Source organism: Macaca mulatta, chromosome 6, assembly GCF_049350105.2.
Source record: "Macaca mulatta isolate MMU2019108-1 chromosome 6, T2T-MMU8v2.0, whole genome shotgun sequence".
NCBI classification, from domain to species: domain Eukaryota; kingdom Metazoa; phylum Chordata; class Mammalia; order Primates; family Cercopithecidae; genus Macaca; species Macaca mulatta.
In genome coordinates, this window is record NC_133411.1 from 23,787,467 (window position 1) to 23,809,191 (window position 21,725).

Below are 21,725 nucleotides of genomic sequence, written 5' to 3' on the forward strand. Positions count from 1 at the left end.
GATGTAAGGACCTCTTCAAGGAGAACTACAAACCACTGCTCAGGGAAATAAAAGAGGACACAAACAAATGGAAGAACATACCATGCTCATGGATAGGAAGAATCAATATTGTGAAAATGGCCATACTGCCCAAGGTAATTTATAGATTCAATGCCATCCCCATCAAGCTACCAATGAGTTTCTTCACAGAATTGGAAAAAACTGCTTTAAAGTTCATATGGAACCAAAAAAGAGCCCGCATCTCCAAGACAATCCTAAGTCAAAAGAACAAAGCTGGAGGCATCACGCTACCTGACTTCAAACTATACTACAAGGCTACACTAACCAAAACAGCATGGTACTGGTACCAAAACAGAGATATAGACCAATGGAACAGAACAGAGTCCTCAGAAATAATACCACACATCTACAGTCATCTGATCTTTGACAAACCTGAGAGAAACAAGAAATGGGGAAAGGATTCCCTATTTAATAAATGGTGCTGGGAAAATTGGCTAGCCATAAGTAGAAAGCTGAAACTGGATCCTTTCCTTACTCCTTATACGAAAATTAATTCAAGATGGATTAGAGACTTAAATGTTAGGCCTAATACCATAAAAACCCTAGAGGAAAACCTAGGTAGTACCATTCAGGACATAGGCATGGGCAAAGACTTCATGTCTAAAACACCAAAAGCAACGGCAGCAAAAGCCAAAATTGACAAATGGGATCTCATTAAATTAAAGAGCTTCTGCACAGCAAAAGAAACTACCATCAGAGTGAACAGGCAACCTACAGAATGGGAGAAATTTTTTGCAATCTACTCATCTGACAAAGGGCTAATATCCAGAACCTACAAAGAACTCAAACAAATTTACAAGAAAAAAACAAACAACCCCATCAAAAAGTGGGCAAAGGATATGAACAGACATTTCTCAAAAGAAGACATTCATACAGCCAACAGACACATGAAAAAATGCTCATCATCACTGGCCATCAGAGAAATGCAAATCAAAACCACAATGAGATACCATCTCACACCAGTTAGAATGGCGATCATTAAAAAGTCAGGAAACAACAGGTGCTGGAGAGGATGTGGAGAAATAGGAACACTTTTACACTGTTGGTGGGATTGTAAACTAGTTCAACCATTATGGAAAATAGTATGGCGATTCCTCAAGGATCTAGAACTAGATGTACCATATGACCCAGCCATCCCATTACTGGGTATATACCATATACCCAAAGGATTATAAATTATGCTGCTATAAAGACACATGCACACGTATGTTTATTGCAGCACTATTCACAATAGCAAAGACTTGGAATCAACCCAAATGTCCATCAGTGACAGATTGGATTAAGAAAATGTGGCACATATACACCATGGAATACTATGCAGCCATCAAAAAGGATGAGTTTGTGTCCTTTGTAGGGACATGGATGCAGCTGGAAACCATCATTCTTAGCAAACTATCACAAGAACAGAAAACCAAACACCGCATGTTCTCACTCATAGGTGGGAACTGAACAATGAGATCACTTGGACTCAGGAAGGGGAACATCACACACAGGGTCCTATCATGGGGAGGGGGGAGTGGGGAGGGATTGCATTGGGAGTTATACCTGATGTAAATGATGAGTTGATGGGTGCAGCACACCAACATGGCACAAGTATACATATGTAACAAACCTGCACGTTATGCACATGTACCCTACAACTTAAAGTACAATAATAATAAATAAAAAAAAAAAAACTGTAATAGTTTGAATTTTCACAAAAACATCTCTGAAATAAGTCATATGGCAATCTTTATTCTATAAGCAAACAGATATGAAAAGTAAATACTTTTTTTAAGAAAGCTCAGTACTTACAAGCTGTTTAGGAATTCAAACACAGGCAAGTTGGCTGCAATGTGAATGCCCTTCAACTATCTGTGTACCCACTTTATCTCTGGAAGTAACATTTTGAAATGCAAATGGATAATGAGTTGTAGCATGAGGATTAAAACTCAGCAACAGAATCACAGAATTTTGGAACCAAAAGGAATTCAGATAATATACAGTATAGCTGTCTGGTTAAGGAACCTATTTCCCCTATGCTTCTATATGTTCTGTAAGTTTTCTGAGTCCTTCTGATCACAGCTCATTTCTCATGTATATTAGTATACCCAGCCCTGGCACATGACTTTTATATGGTAAACTTCTAATAACTGGTTCTCAAAAGGATCAAAGAAAGAGTGAGATGTGTTAGAAATGACTCCACAAATATTTGTGTAGAGCTATTCAGAATATACAAACTCTATAGAGTGTTAAAAATTGTTGACACAAGAACATAGTGAGTTGAATTTGGGGAAGTGTGAGGATAATGGAGAAAAGGAAAAGTCAAATCAGAATAGGATTTGCTTCTCAAATCATTATAGTTTGGGTGTCTTAAGATTCTATGTTTACTGGGGGCTTCAATCCACATATTTCATCTACATATACAACTATTTTCATGTCTTCAAATATATGAGCTAATATTCACAAATTTCCTCCTCCATTTCAAATTTCTGGTCCAAATTGTCCCAGTTTTGCATTGAATTCCTAGATATTTCCATTTGAGTGTGTCACAGAACATTAAATAAATCATATCTAAAATAGAGTTCACCACATCACTCCAAAATGATTTTCATACCTCTATTTTTCCCAGTTAAATAGGATAATCACCAACCCAATCTATCCTAATGTGTTCCTCTCATATTCCTTGCTTCTTAACATCATATTAGCCATGCACAATTTTGTGGATTTTTATATAATGTCATTTTAATGCAGGGGCCATTATATAATCTTTTACATACTCCCAATTCCATTGTCCATTTTAAGATTACATATTTCAAGAAAAATATCCGATTTTTTGTGATTTTTTTTCTTAGATTTTCTCACCAAAGTTATTCAACAGTTGGCTCCATAATTCACTGATTAGAGAATATGAATAACTGCTAGCCTCAGTCTCTTTCGTTCCTCCCTATTGAAACCACCTTTGCAAAATTATGACTAAACAGTGAAAGAGATCTAACTCAACTTACACCACCTTGCTTCTAACCTCCAAGCTGTCCTTGTTCATTCCTGGGTATATGCTGAACTACCTTTGGGGGTGTGATGGTTAATACTGAGTGTTAGCTTGATTGGATTGAAGGATGCAAATTATTGATCCTGGGCATGTCTGTGAGGGTGTTGCCAAAGGAGATTAACATTTGAGCCAGCGTGCTGGGAAAGGTAGACCCACCCTTAATCTGTGTGGGCACCATCTAATCAGCTGCCATTGTGGCCAGAATATAAAGGGGGCAGAAAATGTGAAAATGTTATACTGGCTTATCCTCTCAGCCTTCATCTTTCTCCTGTACTGTATGCTTCCTGCCCTCGAACATTGGACTCCCAGTTCTTCAGCTTTGGGGCTTGGACTGGCTTCCTTGCTCCTCATCTTGCAGATGGCCTATTGTTAGCCCTTGTGATCATGTAAGTTAATACCATTTAGTAACCCCCATACACACACACACACACACACACACACACACACACACACACACATATATACACTTAGATTTAGCACAACAAAAGTAACATAATAATTTACTCAAATAATCTAAAACCAAATAGCAAGTTTCCTGAAATGTTTGTATGTGCATGTACAACTACAAGTAAAAATACAAACATGTATAAATATGTGGTAAATTTTATTAAAAAGAAAACATGGAAAAGTCAGTCTTTAATCTATAAATTAATATGCCAGTTATACTTTTTAATTATAATTTCCTAGAAAATAAGATTTAATTTTTTTCTTTTCTGAGAACAATTATTCATCATTAAATCTTCAGAAAGAAACTATTTTCCATGCAATAAATGTTTAAGACATATTTTTTCTTCAAGAGTTTTAATGAATTGCTAACCTTATAGATTATATAAAAATTTATTTCAAACTGTTTTTACCTAAATTAAATATACTAAATATACCAAAATGTTGAAATAATTTTGTCTACTTACATTTAGCACAATGAAAGTAATATAATAATCAATTTACTCAAATCATCTAAAAACAAATAACAAGAATCTGTAAAGAAAACAGACTTTTTCAGTCTATCATTTTAAAGTTATATTTGATTATAATATTACTTAATACAAACTATTTTTTTTCAATCCAAATACAAAGTCTAGTCTGATTGAGTGGCCACATTATAGTCAACTGTTATCCATAAAGTGAAAATACATTAAAATATAATAGCAGAAAAGCTCAAAGCAGACTGTAGCCGAGTCAGCAATTTTAAAATAATCATATAAATAAATAAATCAAAACAATTCCAAGTTAAACTAAAAGCATATTCTTTTATAAATTTTTAGGTAGAAGGACCTGAAATATAAACATAATGCAGGATTTTAAATTATATTTGGAGAACTACACTATGAAATCTTTGTTGCTAAGGACTCTCACAATCAATCAATAAAAGGCTTTTTTGATCACAAAATGTTTAAAGAAAGAATTTTTTTTTTTTTTATTTTACTTTAAGTTCTAGGGTACATGTGCACAACGTGCTGGTTTGTTACATATGTATACATGTGCCATGTTGGTGTCCTGCACCCGTTACCTCATCATTTACATTAGGTATATCTCCTAACCCTCCCCCTCCCCCACCCTACCACAGGCCCTGGTGTGTGATGTTCCCCACCCTGTGTCCATCTGTTCTCACTGTTCAATTCCCACCTATGAGTGAGAACATGCAGTGTTTGGCTTTCTGTCCTTGAAACAGTTTGCTCAGAATGATGGTTTCCAGCTTCATCCATGTCCCTATAAAGGACATGAACTCATCCTTTTTTGTGGCTGCGTAGTATTCCATGGTGTATATGTGCCACATTTTCTTAATCCAGTCAATCATTGAAGGACATTTATGTTGGTTCCAAGTCTTTGCTATTGTGAATAGTGCCACAGTAAACATACATGTGTATGTGTCTTTATAGCAGCATGATTTATAATCCTTTGGGTATATGCCCAGTAATGGGATGGCTGGGTCAAATGGTATTTCTCATTCTAGATCCTTGAGGAATCACCACACTGTCTTCCACAATGGCTGAACTAGTTTACAGTCCCACCAACAGTGTAAAAGTTTTCCTATTTCTCCACATCCTCTCCAGCACCTGTTATTTCCTGACTTTTTAATGATTGCCATTCTAACTAGTGTGAGATGGTATCTCATTGTGGTTTTGATTTGCATTTCTCTGATGGCCAGTGATGATGAGCATTTTTTCATGTGTCTGTTGGCTGCACACACGTCCTCTTTGAGAAGTGTCTGTCCATATCCTTTGCCCGCTTTTTGATGGGTTGTTTGATTTTTTCTTGTAAATTTGTTTAAGTTCTTTGTAGGTTGTGGATATTAGCCCTTTGTCAGATGGGTAGATTGTAAAAATGTTCTCCCATTCTGTAGGTTGTCTGTTCACTCTGATGGTAGTTTCCTTTGCTGTGCAGAAGCTCTTTAGTTTAATTAGATCCCATTTGTCAATTTTGGCTTTTGTTGCCATTGCTTTTGGTGTTTTAGTCATGAAGTCCTTGCCCATGCCTATGTCCTGAATGGTCTTGCCTAGGTTTTCTTCCAGGGTTTTTATGGTTTTAGGTCTAATATTTAAGTCTTTAACCCATCTTGAATTGATTTTTGTACAAGGTGTAAGGAAGGGATCCAGTGTCAGCTTTCTACATATGGCTAGCCAGTTTTCCCAGCACCATTTATTAAATAGGGAATCCTTTCCTCATTTCTTGTTTTTGTCAGGTTTGTCAAAGATCAGATGGTTGTAGATGTGTGGTATTATTTCCGAGGGCTCTATTCTGTTCCATTGGTCTATATCTCTGTTTTGGTACCAGTACCATGCTGTTTTGGTTACCATAGCATTGTAGTATAGTTTGAAGTCAGGTAACGTGATGCCTCCAGCTTTATTCTTTTGGCTTAGGATTGTCTTGGCAAGGTGGGCTCTTTTTTGGTTCCATATGAACTTTAAAGTAGTTTTTCCAATTCTGTGAAGAAAATCATTGGTAGCTTGATGGGGATGGCATTGAATCTATAAATTACATTGGGCAGTATGGCCATTTCACAATAATCGTTCTTCCTATCCATGAGCATGGAATGTTCTTCAATTTATTTGTGTCCTCTTTTATTCCACTGAGCAGTGGTTTGTAGTTCTCCTCGAAGAGGTCCTTCACATCCCTTGTAAGTTGGATTCCTAGGTATTTTATTCTCTTTGTAGCAATTGTGAATGTGAGTTATCTCATGATTTGGCTCTCTGTTTGTCTATTATTGGTATATAGGAATGTTTGTGATTTTTGCACATTGATTTTGTATCCTGACACTTTGCTGAAGTTGCTTATCAGCTTAAGGAGATTTTAGGCTGAGACGATGGGGTTTTCTAAATACACAATCATGTCATCTGCAGGTAGGGACAATTTGACTTCCTCTTTTCCTAATCGAATACCCATTATTTCTTTCTCTTGCCTGATTGCCCTGACCAGAACTTCCAACACTATGTTGAATAGGAGTGGTGAGAGAGAGCATCCCGGTCTTGTGCCAGTTTTCAAAGGGAACGCTTCCACTTTTTGCCCATTCAGTATGATATTGGCTGTGGTTTGTCATAAATAGCTTTTATTATTTTGAGATATATCGCATCAATACTTACTTTATTGAGAGTTTTTATCATGAAGGGCTGTTGAATTTTGTCAAAGGCCTTTTCTGCATCTATTGAGATAATCAGGTGTTTTTTGTCTTTGGTTCTGTTTATATGATGGATTACATTTATTGATTTCCGTATGTTGAACCAGCCTTGCATCCCAGGGATGAAGCCAACTTGATCTTGGTGGATAAGGTTTTTGATGTGCTGCTGGATTTGGTTTGCCAGTATTTTATTGAGGATTTTTGCATCGATGTTCATCAGGGATATTAGTCTAAAATTCTCTTTTTTTGTTGTGTCTCTGCCAGACTTTGGTATCAGGATGATGTTGGCCTCATAAAATGAACTAGGGAGGATTCCCTCTTTTTGAAAGAAAGTATTGTTAACTTAGGCATTCTATAAGATTTATTTAATCCAAGGTACCAGTATAACCAAAGTTTAGATAGATATATCTCAGATATACCTACAGTTGTAATAAATCTTACCATGTTGACATTTACCTTCGTTAAACATAGCTTTTCCAAATGCATTTAAACATAAAATCATCTTTCATTGTCATAAAATTTATTTAATAGAGCCTTGTTTGGGATTAATGATAGCTCAATTCATAGATTATTTGTTACTCCATAATTTTTTTAAGGGAAGCAAAATATCTTTACATTTCTAACAATAATCAGAATCTATGGCAAATTTGGTGTACTTATCTTTACTTAGAAATGTCTTACCCTCATTCTAAACTGAATTCATAAATTACTTCTCCCAGGAAGTGTCTCCAGACACATGAGACCAGGTTAAGTTCCCCTCCATAGGCTTGAACTGGACTTTGTACTTTATTTTCAGGCCTCCTATTACAATTTGAATCAAACAATAAATTATAACATTTTGGCACCATTTTTTTCTACTACAGAATGTAAGGAAGCTCCAATTCTGACTTAATTATTGTATCCATAGCACCTAACATAGTTGATAGAATTTGGTAGATCCTCACCAAGGAAGTGTTACGAATGGAGATATTGAAGCTCACAGAAGTGATGAGACCATTCAGTATTATAGAACCAGTGAGTAAGTGTCAAGTTTAAAAAAGAGTCCAAATCCAAAACACAGCGAAGAACTTTTTTCCTGGACTTACACTGTCTAATATGGTACCATCTGGCACATATGCTACTCAAATTTGAATTTAAATGGGTTAAATTAAATATAATAACATTTTAGAGCCATTAAATTAAATATAATAACATTTTAGAGCCTTATTTTACATTTCAAATGCTCAGAAATCTTATGTGGCCAGTGGCTACTGTACTGGACAATGCAGAATTTTCCCATCTTTGCAGGAAGTTGTAAAGGCCAATGCTGCTCATGCTTTGACTCTATAAACAAAGTATAATGTAAAAATAATAAATTAGGCCTTTCATAAAATTTGAATGTTAATTATTTACTATAATACCTACTTTGGGTTCTTTTATTTTAAAGAGAGTTATTTTTATTAATCTATAAAAATAATATTTTATAAGAAAATAAATTTAATAATCTTAATATATATCTTTAAAATAATATTAATGTGATAATGTAAAAATGACAATGGTCCTCTAATTTATCTGTGCTGATGACAGACAGTAAGAAATTAGGTTCATTAAATTGATAGGAAGATTTAATTAAGGCAAATAATTGGACATCACTTGTGTCTATAAAGCACAATGTAAATTGAAGATCAGGTTAATTTGATCATCATGGACAGGCCAAACAAAGGGAAATAATATAAAAATTACATTATGACCTCCATTACTAATTTGGGATATGTCAATTGACTCTATTATCTGATTAATACATACAATTATTAAAATTAGTAGAGTTAAAGGCAAGGACATTTGGACAGTAGCAAGTTATATTAGACAAAAATAAAAACTGACTCCTTGCTTTGATTAAAAAAAAAATTTGCTCCCTATATTTAAAAAATAACATTAAAATTTATTGCTTCAAGAAAATGTTTCTGAAATGCAAAGTCATTAAATCAACTTTAGGGAATGATTCAGGGTAAGGAAACAATGACTCATAAATGTCACCAATTTCTGTGCTATGAAATTCAGAAGCTTTGCTAGAAATGCAAACATGTTTAATATTTCAAGACTGACAACTACTGAGTTTAATGGAGGCAATATAGACATTTTGCCTTTCAAGTAACTAAACATCATTCCAGGAATAAATCTTGGGAAGACCTAAGTCCTGATCCTACTGAAGGGGTGGTATTCTTGAAATGAGTGGAATTTCCTGGTCTTGTATAAGCACTCAGAAAACCTGAGGCTGCTACCAATTGTGTGCATCGAGGAAGTATACAGGAAGGTGGACATTTTCCAAATGTGCTGAGAGCAGAAAGGAGGCACAAAAATTCCCCATGAGAAGGTCTGTTACGAGGTTTTTCTAAAGAATCTGATCAGTTCTTAAAAAATACCCTGAATTAGGCAGTATCATCAGATTGCTTTCAATTGTCTTGAACCTTCTCTTTTTCAACGAACATTTGCTGATGTTCATATAATAGAGAGCTCTTTGAAGACAACTGATTGTTTGCATCCCTTTACTCTGTATATTTAAACTTATAATTTTCAACATTGAGACATCATCAAAACAATAATTTTTACTATCCTCATTACTACAATGCTGATGAGTGTCAAGTGTCTGCTCAGAAGCTAAAATCCATATCACAAAAAGAAAAATTTCAGTCAACTATTTGCTTTTAAGAACATAAGATGCGGTTCTTAACAATAAACTAATTTATTGGGAAATGTTAGAAGCTATGTAGAATAGCATGCTATCAAAAATATATGTGGCATGGAACCAAAAGCAACTTAAAATAATTTTGTTCAGATGGTTCAAATAGTAGAAAAAGCTCCATATAGAAAGTAGAAACTTAATTGTTCCTTGATGAAAAGTTAATGAGAAACTCAAAGCATAAAGTACAAAATGGTATATGTTTAATCCAGATTTACTAACTGTTGTTGCATGATGCTAAAACAAATATTATTCAGAATTAATAATAATAGCCATAATACCTCTCAAACTATAAATTATTACTCTTTGGAACCTCCTCCATCATTCTAGTTGCTTATTGTTGCCATAACAAATTACCACCAACTTGGTGCTTAAAACAACACAAATTTATTATCTTGTAATTCGAGAGAACAGAATTCCAAAATCAGTTTCACTAGAGAAAAAAATCAAGGTGTCAGCAGAACTATGCTTGTTCTGGTGGCTCTAGGGGAGAACTGAATGGATTTTCTTGTCTTTTTCTATTTTCTAGAAAGACTATCCCATTCCTTGGTTTCTGTCCTTGTGTCATTCCAACCTTTGAACTGGCCATTCTCATATCACCTCCTCTGACTCTGACCTTCTGCCTCTCTCTTATTAGAACACTTACAGTTATACTGGATGAGCCTAGATAAACCAGGATAATCTCCCCACCTCAAGATCTTTAAATTAATCACATCTGCAAAGTTCTTTTTGTTACTGAAGGGAAAATAGTTGCAAGTTACAGCCACAGAAATATGGACAATTTAAGCAAGCCTTTACTCAGACTATGTAAAAGTGCCTAGAAAAAATATGTTTTATTTTGGTGGGAACAACTACATATTTGCAAGTCTTGGCAAGCAGAGTACAGGTTGGATTTTGGCTGGTGCTTCACACTTCTGGTCATTTGCTTTTATTTCGAGACAGAAAGAGTACAACTTTCTATACTTGGAGGGCCTACTATTCACTATGTGATTGATTTGACGATATCCGCTGCCTGCTCTAAAATATGTCTGCCAGTGTAAATACTTGTAAATATCTATGTGTATATTTGTGAATATCTGTGAATATATTTGTGAATATATACATGTATATTTCATTATTCCACTTTTGCTTTTACAGGTTCTGTTGGGAGGTAACTGATAGCACAACCCTTACTGGAAAGCTGGTTTTAAAGCCAATAGATTGATAATATTTATCTGAAAGTGCGTTCCAGATGGTAGCTTGCATATCATTGAAGGTATTTTTTTTTTTTTGTATGACCAAGACGTGAAATTGCTAAAGAAGAATGTGGCAATATCCTGATGCTGTGTGCTTGAAAATCTATAAAATTCTTAAAATATTTTTTACATTATTGTAATGCGTTAAGTTTTAATTAAGGCCGTGGGACAGTTTCACTAACCTAAAACTAGTCAATGGTCTCAGTTTGAAAAACGTTTACATTTTCTAAATCATTCCAACTCAGTGACTAGTAGATTAACTCATGTTTTACTTTCCTTCATTTACTACAAGAATACACATAATTGTTAGCAAACACACAAAAATAGATATATTATTTGTTGCATTATTTTTTTCAAGACAGAATCTCGCTCTGTCGCCCAGGCTTGAGTTTAGTGGTGCGATGTCGGCTCACTACAACCCCTGCCTCCTGGGTTCAAGGATTCCCGTTCCTCAGCCTCCCAAGTAGCTGGGATTAAAGACGCCTGCCACCACACCCGGCTAATTTTTATACCTTTACTAGAGATGGGGTTTCACCATGTTGGCCAGGCTGTTCTCAAACTCCTGACATCCAGTGATCCACCTGTCTTGGCCTCCCAAAGTGCTGGGATTACAAGTATAAGCCATGGAGCCCGGCCCCATTATTTGTATTCAATGTTACCCAGAATGATAAAGAAAGAAGGATTTAAAGAAATATAACAAAAGAATATCCAGATATCAATATGAAATATGGACATTTATCACTGCTTTAAAACAAATTGTTTTAAACATCTATTTCTTAACAACACACAGTGAGGCTTGTTGAAGCGGGTAGTGGCAGTGGGAGGGAGAGCATCAGGATAAATAGTGAATGCATGCTGGGTTTAATACCTAGGTGATGGGTTGATAGGTGCAGCAAACCACCATGGCGCATGTTTTCTTATGTAACAAATCTGCACATCCTGCACATGTATCCCAGAACTTACAATAAAATAAAATAATAAAATTCATTTCTTAAAATATTTTAATTTACTCTTTGATACCTCCAGAATATTAATTAATTTAAATGATGGTTCCTATCACCTAATTTAAAGTTCTGAGATCAATTTGCTTTAGTGAATAAAATTAAAATGATTATTATAAAGGATGATTTATAGTAGTGTGATTTTACACACTAACCATATTAAATACAACACTAAAAGTTGAAACATTTTACTTCCTCAAAAAAATTGATTTTGAAAAATAGTATCTTATACAATAATTAGCACTGTGAAAATTGATCTTTTAAATTTTGAATATTTTGCTCAAAGTTAAGACAGATAATTAATAGTCAGCATTCAAATGCATGCTAGTTAAAAACAACAACAAAATAACAAAATTTTAAAAGAAACAAAAATCTGTGGTCTAGATACACTGTCAAAAGCCAGGACTTAACTGTCATCTTTGAATTTCTTCCTGTGTCATCTTTCTAGAAGACCAGAACAGTTTTTTTCTGGCTTTGTATGATTTCAAATTCAAGTAATCATGTTGCGGCTTTCATGCTGTCAAATACAATTTTTGTTATAAACTTTCTCATTAAACAGTCTTCTAGCAAGATAATTTCACAGTAAAGAAAAGCAACTCGATCACCAAAAAACAATGTACTTTCAACAGTTAAGTAATACTAATATTTTCTTGCACACATTGTTTTGAGAATAAAACTACTATAAGAAGTCAGGTCTAAATTTTCAGTCTGCATATAGCTTTGAGAATTACTGTGATATTGGACACAGAAATGTTTGTATTTATAACTGTTAGTATCAAAAACGTTAATTGCTTAGTTTATGGCAACATAAAGAGGAAATGTAAGAGATCTTTTCTCCTAAGAATATAAAAACAACAAGTAGCTATTTTTAAAAATATGCTACTAAGGGGCAGAGGCAATAGCTCTATTTAAATGTCATTAAAACCAGGAATCGTGGTGGGAACCTGTAGTCCCAGCTACTCAAGTGGTTGAGACTGCAGGAACGCCTGTACCCAGGAGTTAAAGAATACTCTGAACAATACAGTGAGGCCCCATCTCATTTCCCTGCTATGTTTTCCTTTCATGTTTTTACATTTTTGATAGGTGACTTAATTCTGTGAGACATGGATCAAACTGAATTCTCAGCAACTTATACTGATGTCACATTGTGACACTAGCTACCTTTGTGATCACGCTGCTTTTTATTCTGTTAATGTTGTTCTGCTAATGCTCATGCATGATCAGCTGATTCGTCCATGGGAAAGATAGTTGCAAGGATGATTCAAAGTAGGCAAGAAAGTGGGGGTCTTGAGAATGGAAAAGAAGTCTACAGTCTTTTCACAGATTATCCTATGACAGACTAAAAATAGTTGAGGGGATTTGAAGAGAAATCAACATTCCATCCAAGGTTTAAAGAGTACTTCAGGTTCTGAACTTGGGTATATATAACATCACTAATAGTCAGTTTAATCATTTTAAGTTACTTGTGATATAAAAATCACAAACACAATTTGTATATCAATATTGTGTAGATGAGACAATACATTGAATGTTTTTTTCCTTAGTCTGGTAATAGCACAGGACTTGCATAGGCCAACTTTATCTCAGTTTAATTCAAGCAGAACAATATTCATCTGGATTCCTGCACTCTGTTGAAGCAATGTTCTTGCTTTCAAAAGCAGATAAGGGAAAAATTTCTAAGTTAGATAATGAATATCTACAGGAGCCACCTTCTCAACCAAAGTAGGAGTCTACATAAAGATCATCAATGTAGATGAAAACATTTTTGTATGTGTGATTTGCTTCCTACTCCTAGACTTTTTATTCAGGCTAACAGCACAAACCCTAAAATTTCACTATGCCGTATATTTAGAAATCATCCTTGGAAGGCCAAGACAGTTTTAGTAATTGGTAGCTGATTTAGCCCAAGGCCCAGAATGTCATATGTAAGATAAGTCCAGTGTGACTTGTTAAACCCTTAAACTATCATGAAATTTAAAAGTAGTGTATCAACTACATAAATGTTGATACTTAGGTAGGTCTTAGGTAACAGCTTTCAATTGGGTGGTATATTGGCAATGTAAGATTTTTAAAACAGCCATGAAGATTTATTAATCCATTCAATTTCCATAACATGGATCAGGAAATATGGATTTTGATTCTATGGTTGCATTTAATTTAAAATATATCCTCAGGTTATCACAATTTATGATACAAATGCATAAAAATAAAGCAAACTTATATTCATCCCACTTAGGTTGTATGCATCAATCAATGGTTAGAAAAAAATGCAACCTGATTAAAACAAGTTATGTAGACATTAATTACAAACTAAAGTGTGTAAAATGACTATATTCCAAATTCTTTTTTGGTTCTAAAGGCTTTTTGGTTTTTTCAAATAGTAAATAAACTTTTTCTTACAACATATATTGTATATACACACACGTAAAGCATACACATGTGTATATGTATATTTACACATGCATATGTACTTGTACACATGTTTGCATAATTTTAAAATGCAAACCAGGATTTTGACATGTATACAAGGAAGAAGGAAGGTTTGAATGTCTTCAAGAAAATGTAGAAAAGCAACAATAGTATTGAGTTATCACTTTTCAAAGCAAATTTAGAGCCATTAAGAGGCTAAAATAACAAATGATATAGTGATATTTTTAATTAAAATGTCCAATTAAAATTATACAACTTGAAAGGAAAACATACAATTAAATAAATCCATTTCATCTTAAATGTAGTTCACTTGAAGTGTCACTAAAACACAAACATTACATAATTTTCTAGGTAGTCATTTGCTGTGACTACACATGCACACACACTCTTAGATATGTTATTGCTATATATTTTAAATCTCCTTTGCTACTTCCATGGAGTTAAAACATTAATTCTCATAGGAAAATCATATTTCAAAGACACTTCTCCCTCTGGTTTGTAGTTGTCTAATTAAGCTAATATTATTCAGGTAAATATTTATTACCTTCATCAAAACTTTATCCTCCTAACTGGGATGAAATGATATGAAAACACAACTTGCCACCCTGCTTTGTTCCTAAAGATGCAAAGATCAAAGTTGTTGATGCTGTCACACAGTGTTTTAACCTTTTTTTTCCCCCTAAGTAAAACTTCAGAAAAGATGTTTATCTGGTTTGAGGAAAGGTTTTGATATTCCAGTTGAGAAACATGACTTGGGTAAAATGGGAATACCTATATTTTCCAAAGCCCCATTTACTGCAGTTGCTGAACTCAGTGGTATATATTGAGACTTTTAAACAGAAACACGTTACTGAAAATAAATTCTATGGAGGAATATTTCAGATGATGAGTAACCATAAATTAAATAAACTCACGTTATTAGTATTTTTCCAGTTCCCAATATATTAGTTTTTCCTTCTCATATACTAATATATACAAATTATTTGTTCCAATAAAAACGATATTATGCTTCTTCTTTTATTGTTTATATAATATAGCATGTTCTCCAGAAGACGTATTTTTCTTTCAAAACAATATGTAGGAGTTATATTTTCTAAATAATAAAATACCATTTTTAAGGCAGTTGAATTTTGATTAGAGACCCTACATTTCTTTAAGAAAAGAAATGGATTAACAATTTTTTTTTTAATGTAGACAACGTAAATTAGCTGTGGAAATAGTATTTCATGCACACACCTCAAATACTTTGTGAAATTTCTCTTGGAGTTACAGCATAGAATGAAACCACTTTATAGGAAATACGAAGAACTGCCTCAAAATTCTCTTTCTTCAGAATGCTGAACCTTGTTGGGAAAATGAATAGATACAGCCCCCACCTCCAAAACGCTAAGATTGCGAAGTAAATGAATGAGAACTAAAAGTGAGGTTGAATCTTGGGGCTTAAGAAACATGATGAGCAGGACAGGAAGAAAAAGGTCAAAATACAGTTTTATTTTCCCCTACCCACCTCCCATGTTGCCGAAATAAACCTGTTCTGTGTATTTCATTCTATCCTGCCCCTTGGATAAAATCTATGGCATGTCACAAGGATTATTCCAGTCACTTTTGGGTCATTGAAATCTCTGCTTATTTTTGTCAGGAAAAAAAAATCACTTTAGTTCAGTCTCTCTTTATAAATAATATATCTAGTCCTGTGTAAAATAAAACAACAATTTAAGAAAAACAATGTTTTTATCTTAAACCTCCCTTTTATATCCAAATTTCTTTAATCGTCTCCAAAGATAGAAAGGTTATTAAAGGTGGAGGGGAGAGAATAAGTGAATGGCAGGAAAGTTTTCCTTTCACTGGCCCTGTCCTGGTGATTCGGCAGGGCACCCTGTGGGTATACTGCTGTTTGAGGCTTGTCCTTTCTCTAAGATAGCTCTGTGTCACTTCTTCAGAGCTGCCTCTTCTGTTCTCACGTCACCTGGATAGCTTACCTGCAGTTCCTCTACATAAGCGAATGCGTCCCTCAACAGACAAATCTCTTGTTATTTATAATTAATGGTTAAGCCTCTTGGCATTTCATAATACACTTCTAGCTTCTTTCCACTGATGTCTCTTCGCCTCCCTCAAACGATCCATCTGTATCTCAAGATTCACTGACAAACACTCACTCATCCTTAGTTTTGAAAAATGCTGGACAAACAGGCAAACCTCATTCAGGAAACCGCTATTAACTCTGTTGGTAGAAAAATTACCATCCCTAATCTCTCAGCCTTTGGATTGCTTAAGTTTAACATCTTCACTGTGTCCTTGACATCAGGAGACACATGTCAATTCTCCAAGCAGTCATGCCAAAGCTGCTCTCCCTAGTTTGACTGGAGTATCATCTGCAGCACTTTCAAAGAAGTTTCCTCTCAACCCCCACACCCCTTACTACTTCAACTTTGAACTGTTTCTAACTTTTAGCAGATGTGGTGCCAAGTTTCCAAACCAGTATTTAACCAACACACATGCTAGTGTTTTGGGGTGATTATATTTAAAAATATGTGGATAATTGTTTTAAATTGTTTTCAACAACAGAAAAAAATGAGACTGAAGATCTTCCACCTGAAAAATCTCTGTTGTATTAGGTTATCTGCACATAACTCAGATAGAAGGTTTATAAGCCAATAGATTTTTATGGAGAGATTTTTTTCTGATATAAGCAAGATCTTTTCTGATGCATGAAATTGAGACTCTAGAAGGAACCCAGAAAGAATCAAACATTGCACCTAGAATGTAGGTAAGCAAAAACAGATAAACTATTGGGCTTACTGAATACTGCTATAATTGTCCAATTGATTTATTTCTTCAGATTATATATTTTTCAAAACTTTTTGTACTCAAATTATGACCATCTACATTTCCATAATATATCCATGTTTCAAGTCTGGAAATATTTTTCAAATTTTAAACATTAAATATGAAAATTTTATAACGTAACTTCTTACATTAACCCAGAATGTGATATGAATAGTCAGTGAATCAAAATAGCCAATGTCCATTTCTTGCAGCTACCCGTAAGATGAGATACATATTCTCTTCTCCCAAATAGTAAGTGTGTTCCCTGTGTATAATGCTAACAGCAAACTTAAATACTGGATATTCCTTCCTTGCATTAGCATACTAAGTATATTTACTACCATGTGCTCTTTCACAACAAATAGGAATGCTTGCTTCCTTAGATTGTCGAACATCACAAACATGAGAAAAGATGATTCATTCTTCTTACATAAGGGCTCTAATTCCAATTCATTTGCCTATTAAGTTTCTTATGTGTTAGCATTTGTTTTTATATCCATAGACTACTTCCTTGTATTCAATTTGCACAGATATCTTTTATTACATTATTCTTTTTATTCTTCTTATTTCTCACAAGGTTATTGGATGACTTATCAATAGACACACTTTGACAGAGAGATCTAAACAATAATCATAAACAGTGACTTTTTCAGTCTTTCAGTAACAGCATCAAAGCTTATTAGTTACAAATAAAAATATTAACAAGCCTAATGCATTGCTAATGTCATCTCATTTTTAAAAACTTGAATTGATACAAAAAATTCTGATGTATTTAATCAGTGCAGACAGTAACACAGGAAGGAAACTATTTTTGTATTAAATAATACATGCTTGGATTAAATCACATGTGTATAAAGCAAGTCTAAAATTATGAGCTAGATATGCAATTGATCTTTAATTAAACTGCTTTTAAATTTGGCTTCATTAATCATAATACAAATCTTTCTAGGAACTCTTTATGATTGGTTACCCAGTGAAAACTATTGCTAGCTTCTCAATTTCCCTTGTTGTGGTTTCCAACTTTGGAATAAAAGTAAAACAAAATAAAGCAACACAACCACAACATATCTGGAAAACAAGTTGAGTGCTGTTTACAAGGTAAGAAAAATAAATCTATTTTATTTAAAATATTATTAGGCTGGACATGGTGGCTCATGCCTGTAATCCCAGCACTTTGGGAGGCCAAAGTGGGAATATCATTTGAGCCAGGAATTCAAGACCAACCTGGGCAACATGAGGAGGCCTCCTCTCTACAAGAAATTAAAAAATAATAATAATAATAGCCAGGCATGGTGGAATATGGCTGTAAACCCAGCTACTCAGGAGGCCGGAAGTGAGAGGATTGCTAGAGCCCAAGAGGCAAAGGTTGCAGTGAGCTATGATCACATCACACCACTGCACTGCGGCCTGGGCAACACAGTGAGACCCTGTGTCAAAAAAAAAAAAAATTATATCTGTGTGTATGTATTAAAGGATAAGAAATTAAGCATTACAAAAGTTTTAAAACATTTTTAAAGTAATAAATTAAAGTTAAAATTAAATTATTATATTAATTCTGTGGGCTTTCTTAATATATCTTCAAGTTTTAACATCACTCAATGCAAAAAAAATTATGCCAGTGAATGAGTCCAATTTCCTCTGTTTCTTTTCCTCCCAGTAAAGCTCCCCTTTGCCCCTACAAAGAAAAATAAAACCCACTCGAAGCCATAATAAAACAATGAGATTCAAATTTCTTAAAAAGGCATTCAACAGACAAAAAGTTGAGTAGAAAACAGATCAAAGTGTCATTATCTGGTGAATTATGGTGATACAGTTAAGTCGTTTAAATAATTCAGAGAAATAATAAGAGGCCGTTATTATCGGTATGCCTAAATTCCCTGAATGTTTACACTAACTTGAAATCTCCTTTTGACTACAAAGTTCCAGATACGGTAGAATGAGGTGGCACTGATAAGTTTATAGTTAAAGAGCAGTTACAAGAAAACAATTTTCAGGCCGGGCGCGGTGGCTCAAGCCTGTAATCCCAGCACTTTGGGAGGCCGAGACGGGCGGATCACGAGGTCAGGAGATCGAAACCATCCTGGCTAACACGGTGAAACCCCGTCTCTATTAAGAAATACAAAAAACTAGCCGGGCGAGGTGGCGGGCGCCTGTAGTCCCAGCTACTCGGGAGGCTGAGGCCAGAGAATGGCGTGAACCCGGGAGGCGGAGCTTGCAGTGAGCTGAGATCGCGCCACTGCACTCCAGCCTGGGCGACAGAGCGAGACTCCGTCTCAAAAAAAAAAAAAAAAAAAAAAAGAAAACAATTTTCAAATTAAGATTTTAATTTTTTTGTAAAGATAAAAGTAAACAATCTTATCCGGGACACAAAGAGTATATATTCCCTGCTTTTTTTTTTTTTTTCAAGATACTTCTTCTGGTATTAATAACATATGTAAGGATTTGGAGTTTCTTTGGCTACTGGGCAACAGTAACTGAAATGATGTATAGACAAACGCCTTACGATTATTATTTTTTCAAGAAATGCCAATGAAAACTAAGTGCAATTATGTTAGTGTCACAACAAGAATCCTTATCCAACTTTAATGTCTTCATATAATAATAAAAAGCACAAAACAAAAAGCACACTTTAAAAAGAACCAATAAAGAGGAAAGGGAACAAAGACCTTCAGTTTATTTTATATATATATAAATATATATGATATATATACATGATATATAAATATATGATATATATAATATATGCATGATATATATACATGATATATAAAAATATATGATATATATGATATATAAAAATATATATCATGTTTATATATCATATATGATATATATGTTTATGTATCATATATGATATATGATATATATTTATATATATAATGCCCTGAATACATTAATTGCGTTGTTAATTTTTTTGTTTAGCTGTTATGAAATGAACCTTTCATTGGTACTGTGTATTTTGTACTGAAATCCAACATAAGGCTTGATAAGAAATAAGTAGTATTGACAGAATGAACAACAGTTTCCAATACCCTTGAGCACAACTGCACACCATTTTCATATACAAGTTAAGCAGATCTGAAACTCCTTGTTTTGATGCGATGTGAGTGTCTCTTCACAGGAGGCACAACACATCATTTCTCCTTTCATTTCTCACCCCATTAACTCCCTTGACAAAAGATGTATGCAGATCCTGGGAGGATTCAGTGTTTTCTCTGAATGTTTCAGATACGTTGAGCTGAAAGAGTGGGAGTGTCATATCAATTTTATTTAGATAAAAAGTATTTTTCAAAAATAATATTTTTCTTAGGTGTCTACAGACTCCTTATATAAAATTTTACAGAGTGTATAGTCCCAATGCTATTTTCAACTCTGAAACTAAAGATGCATAGTCAGAAGATAACTTTGAAAATGATGTGATTTGTTATATTCAAATGAGACAATTTGAAAATTGATTGTAATTAAATTTGTACTCAACCTTATCATCCACATTAATTCAGAAATATTGGAATGGTTAGATAGAAAGAGCACTTATTTTATATCCATTTTATGGACTTGCTCTTTTTTATATGCAGTAGATAATATGGAATATAAATTACTTCTGTAAAATGGAAAATATTGACAGTATCATACCAGAGAAGAGGTAATGCTACCTGAAAACCCCAACACATTCATTTGCATTTATTGATATGAACAGTGTTGCAGTATTCTTTTACTGCCAGCCCCTCCTTTTTTTTCCTCATAGTGATTTCATTTATGTATTTTTTAAATGTCTACAAGACTGCCTGATTATAAAACAATGAAATTACTATACTAATTCCCTTAAAAGTACAATAAACACTCTTAGCAACTTCCCCTTTAATTACAGAAGATGGTCTGTGATATTTCACAATTATTATTTCTATGACTTCTGAAATCTCTTCTCTTGAAAACTGCATTAACCTATATTATAGTTCATTGAAGTAAAGGAATAACAACTTTGTAAGTGAAGCCTGCATTATGTTTTAGCCCTTCCAAGCTAAGTGACCTTCAGAGTTAGTGGCCACATGATATGTAGCATGTTCCTGCCATACATCAAGTATTTGATTTATATTTAATATCTCCGTATCAATAAACACCTACAAGCTAAAAAATTGCCATGATCAAAAGAGAAATATGGATCTACCTCCTTTCTTCTAAAGTCTGTTTATTAAAAGTCTTCTCCATCTTAAAAAAAGGACGTCCCCCTTTATCCAGTTGCTGAAGCCAAAAATACGACATTTTTATTTATTCATCTTTTATCATTTATATTGATTTATTTTAGCATACTTTCCAACCCCAAATTTAATATCATAGTCTCACTGTGGTCAGTGTTTCCCTCTTTCTTAGTACTACAATAATCTTGCACTTGGACTACTACAATAATTTTTTAATTTGTCATCTTACCTAAATCCTTTCCCTTTATTGCCCAGCAGAACAAATAATTCTTTAATATTTTAAAACATACATTAAAGGTTGTATTTGCTCTGCCTCAAATTATCTAATGGTCTTTATTCTACTACAAATAAAATCCAATCCGGCCCTGGCTAAGAAAGCCCGTTTTACCAATCTTGGAACCTAAAGATCTGCTTACCACAGGTAGAATTCCCTGCCAAAATTCTCCTGTCTCCAGGTTTCTAGAATCACCTAACAAGCGCCATTTTTTTTTTTTTTTTTTTTCCTGAGGACCTTTCTTCAGAGCTAGATTATCTTATTCAGACTGGAATGCTCTTTGACTAAGCTTAACATGCCTTTTTCGTTTTGGTCTTTTAGATCTAAGATCCAAGTC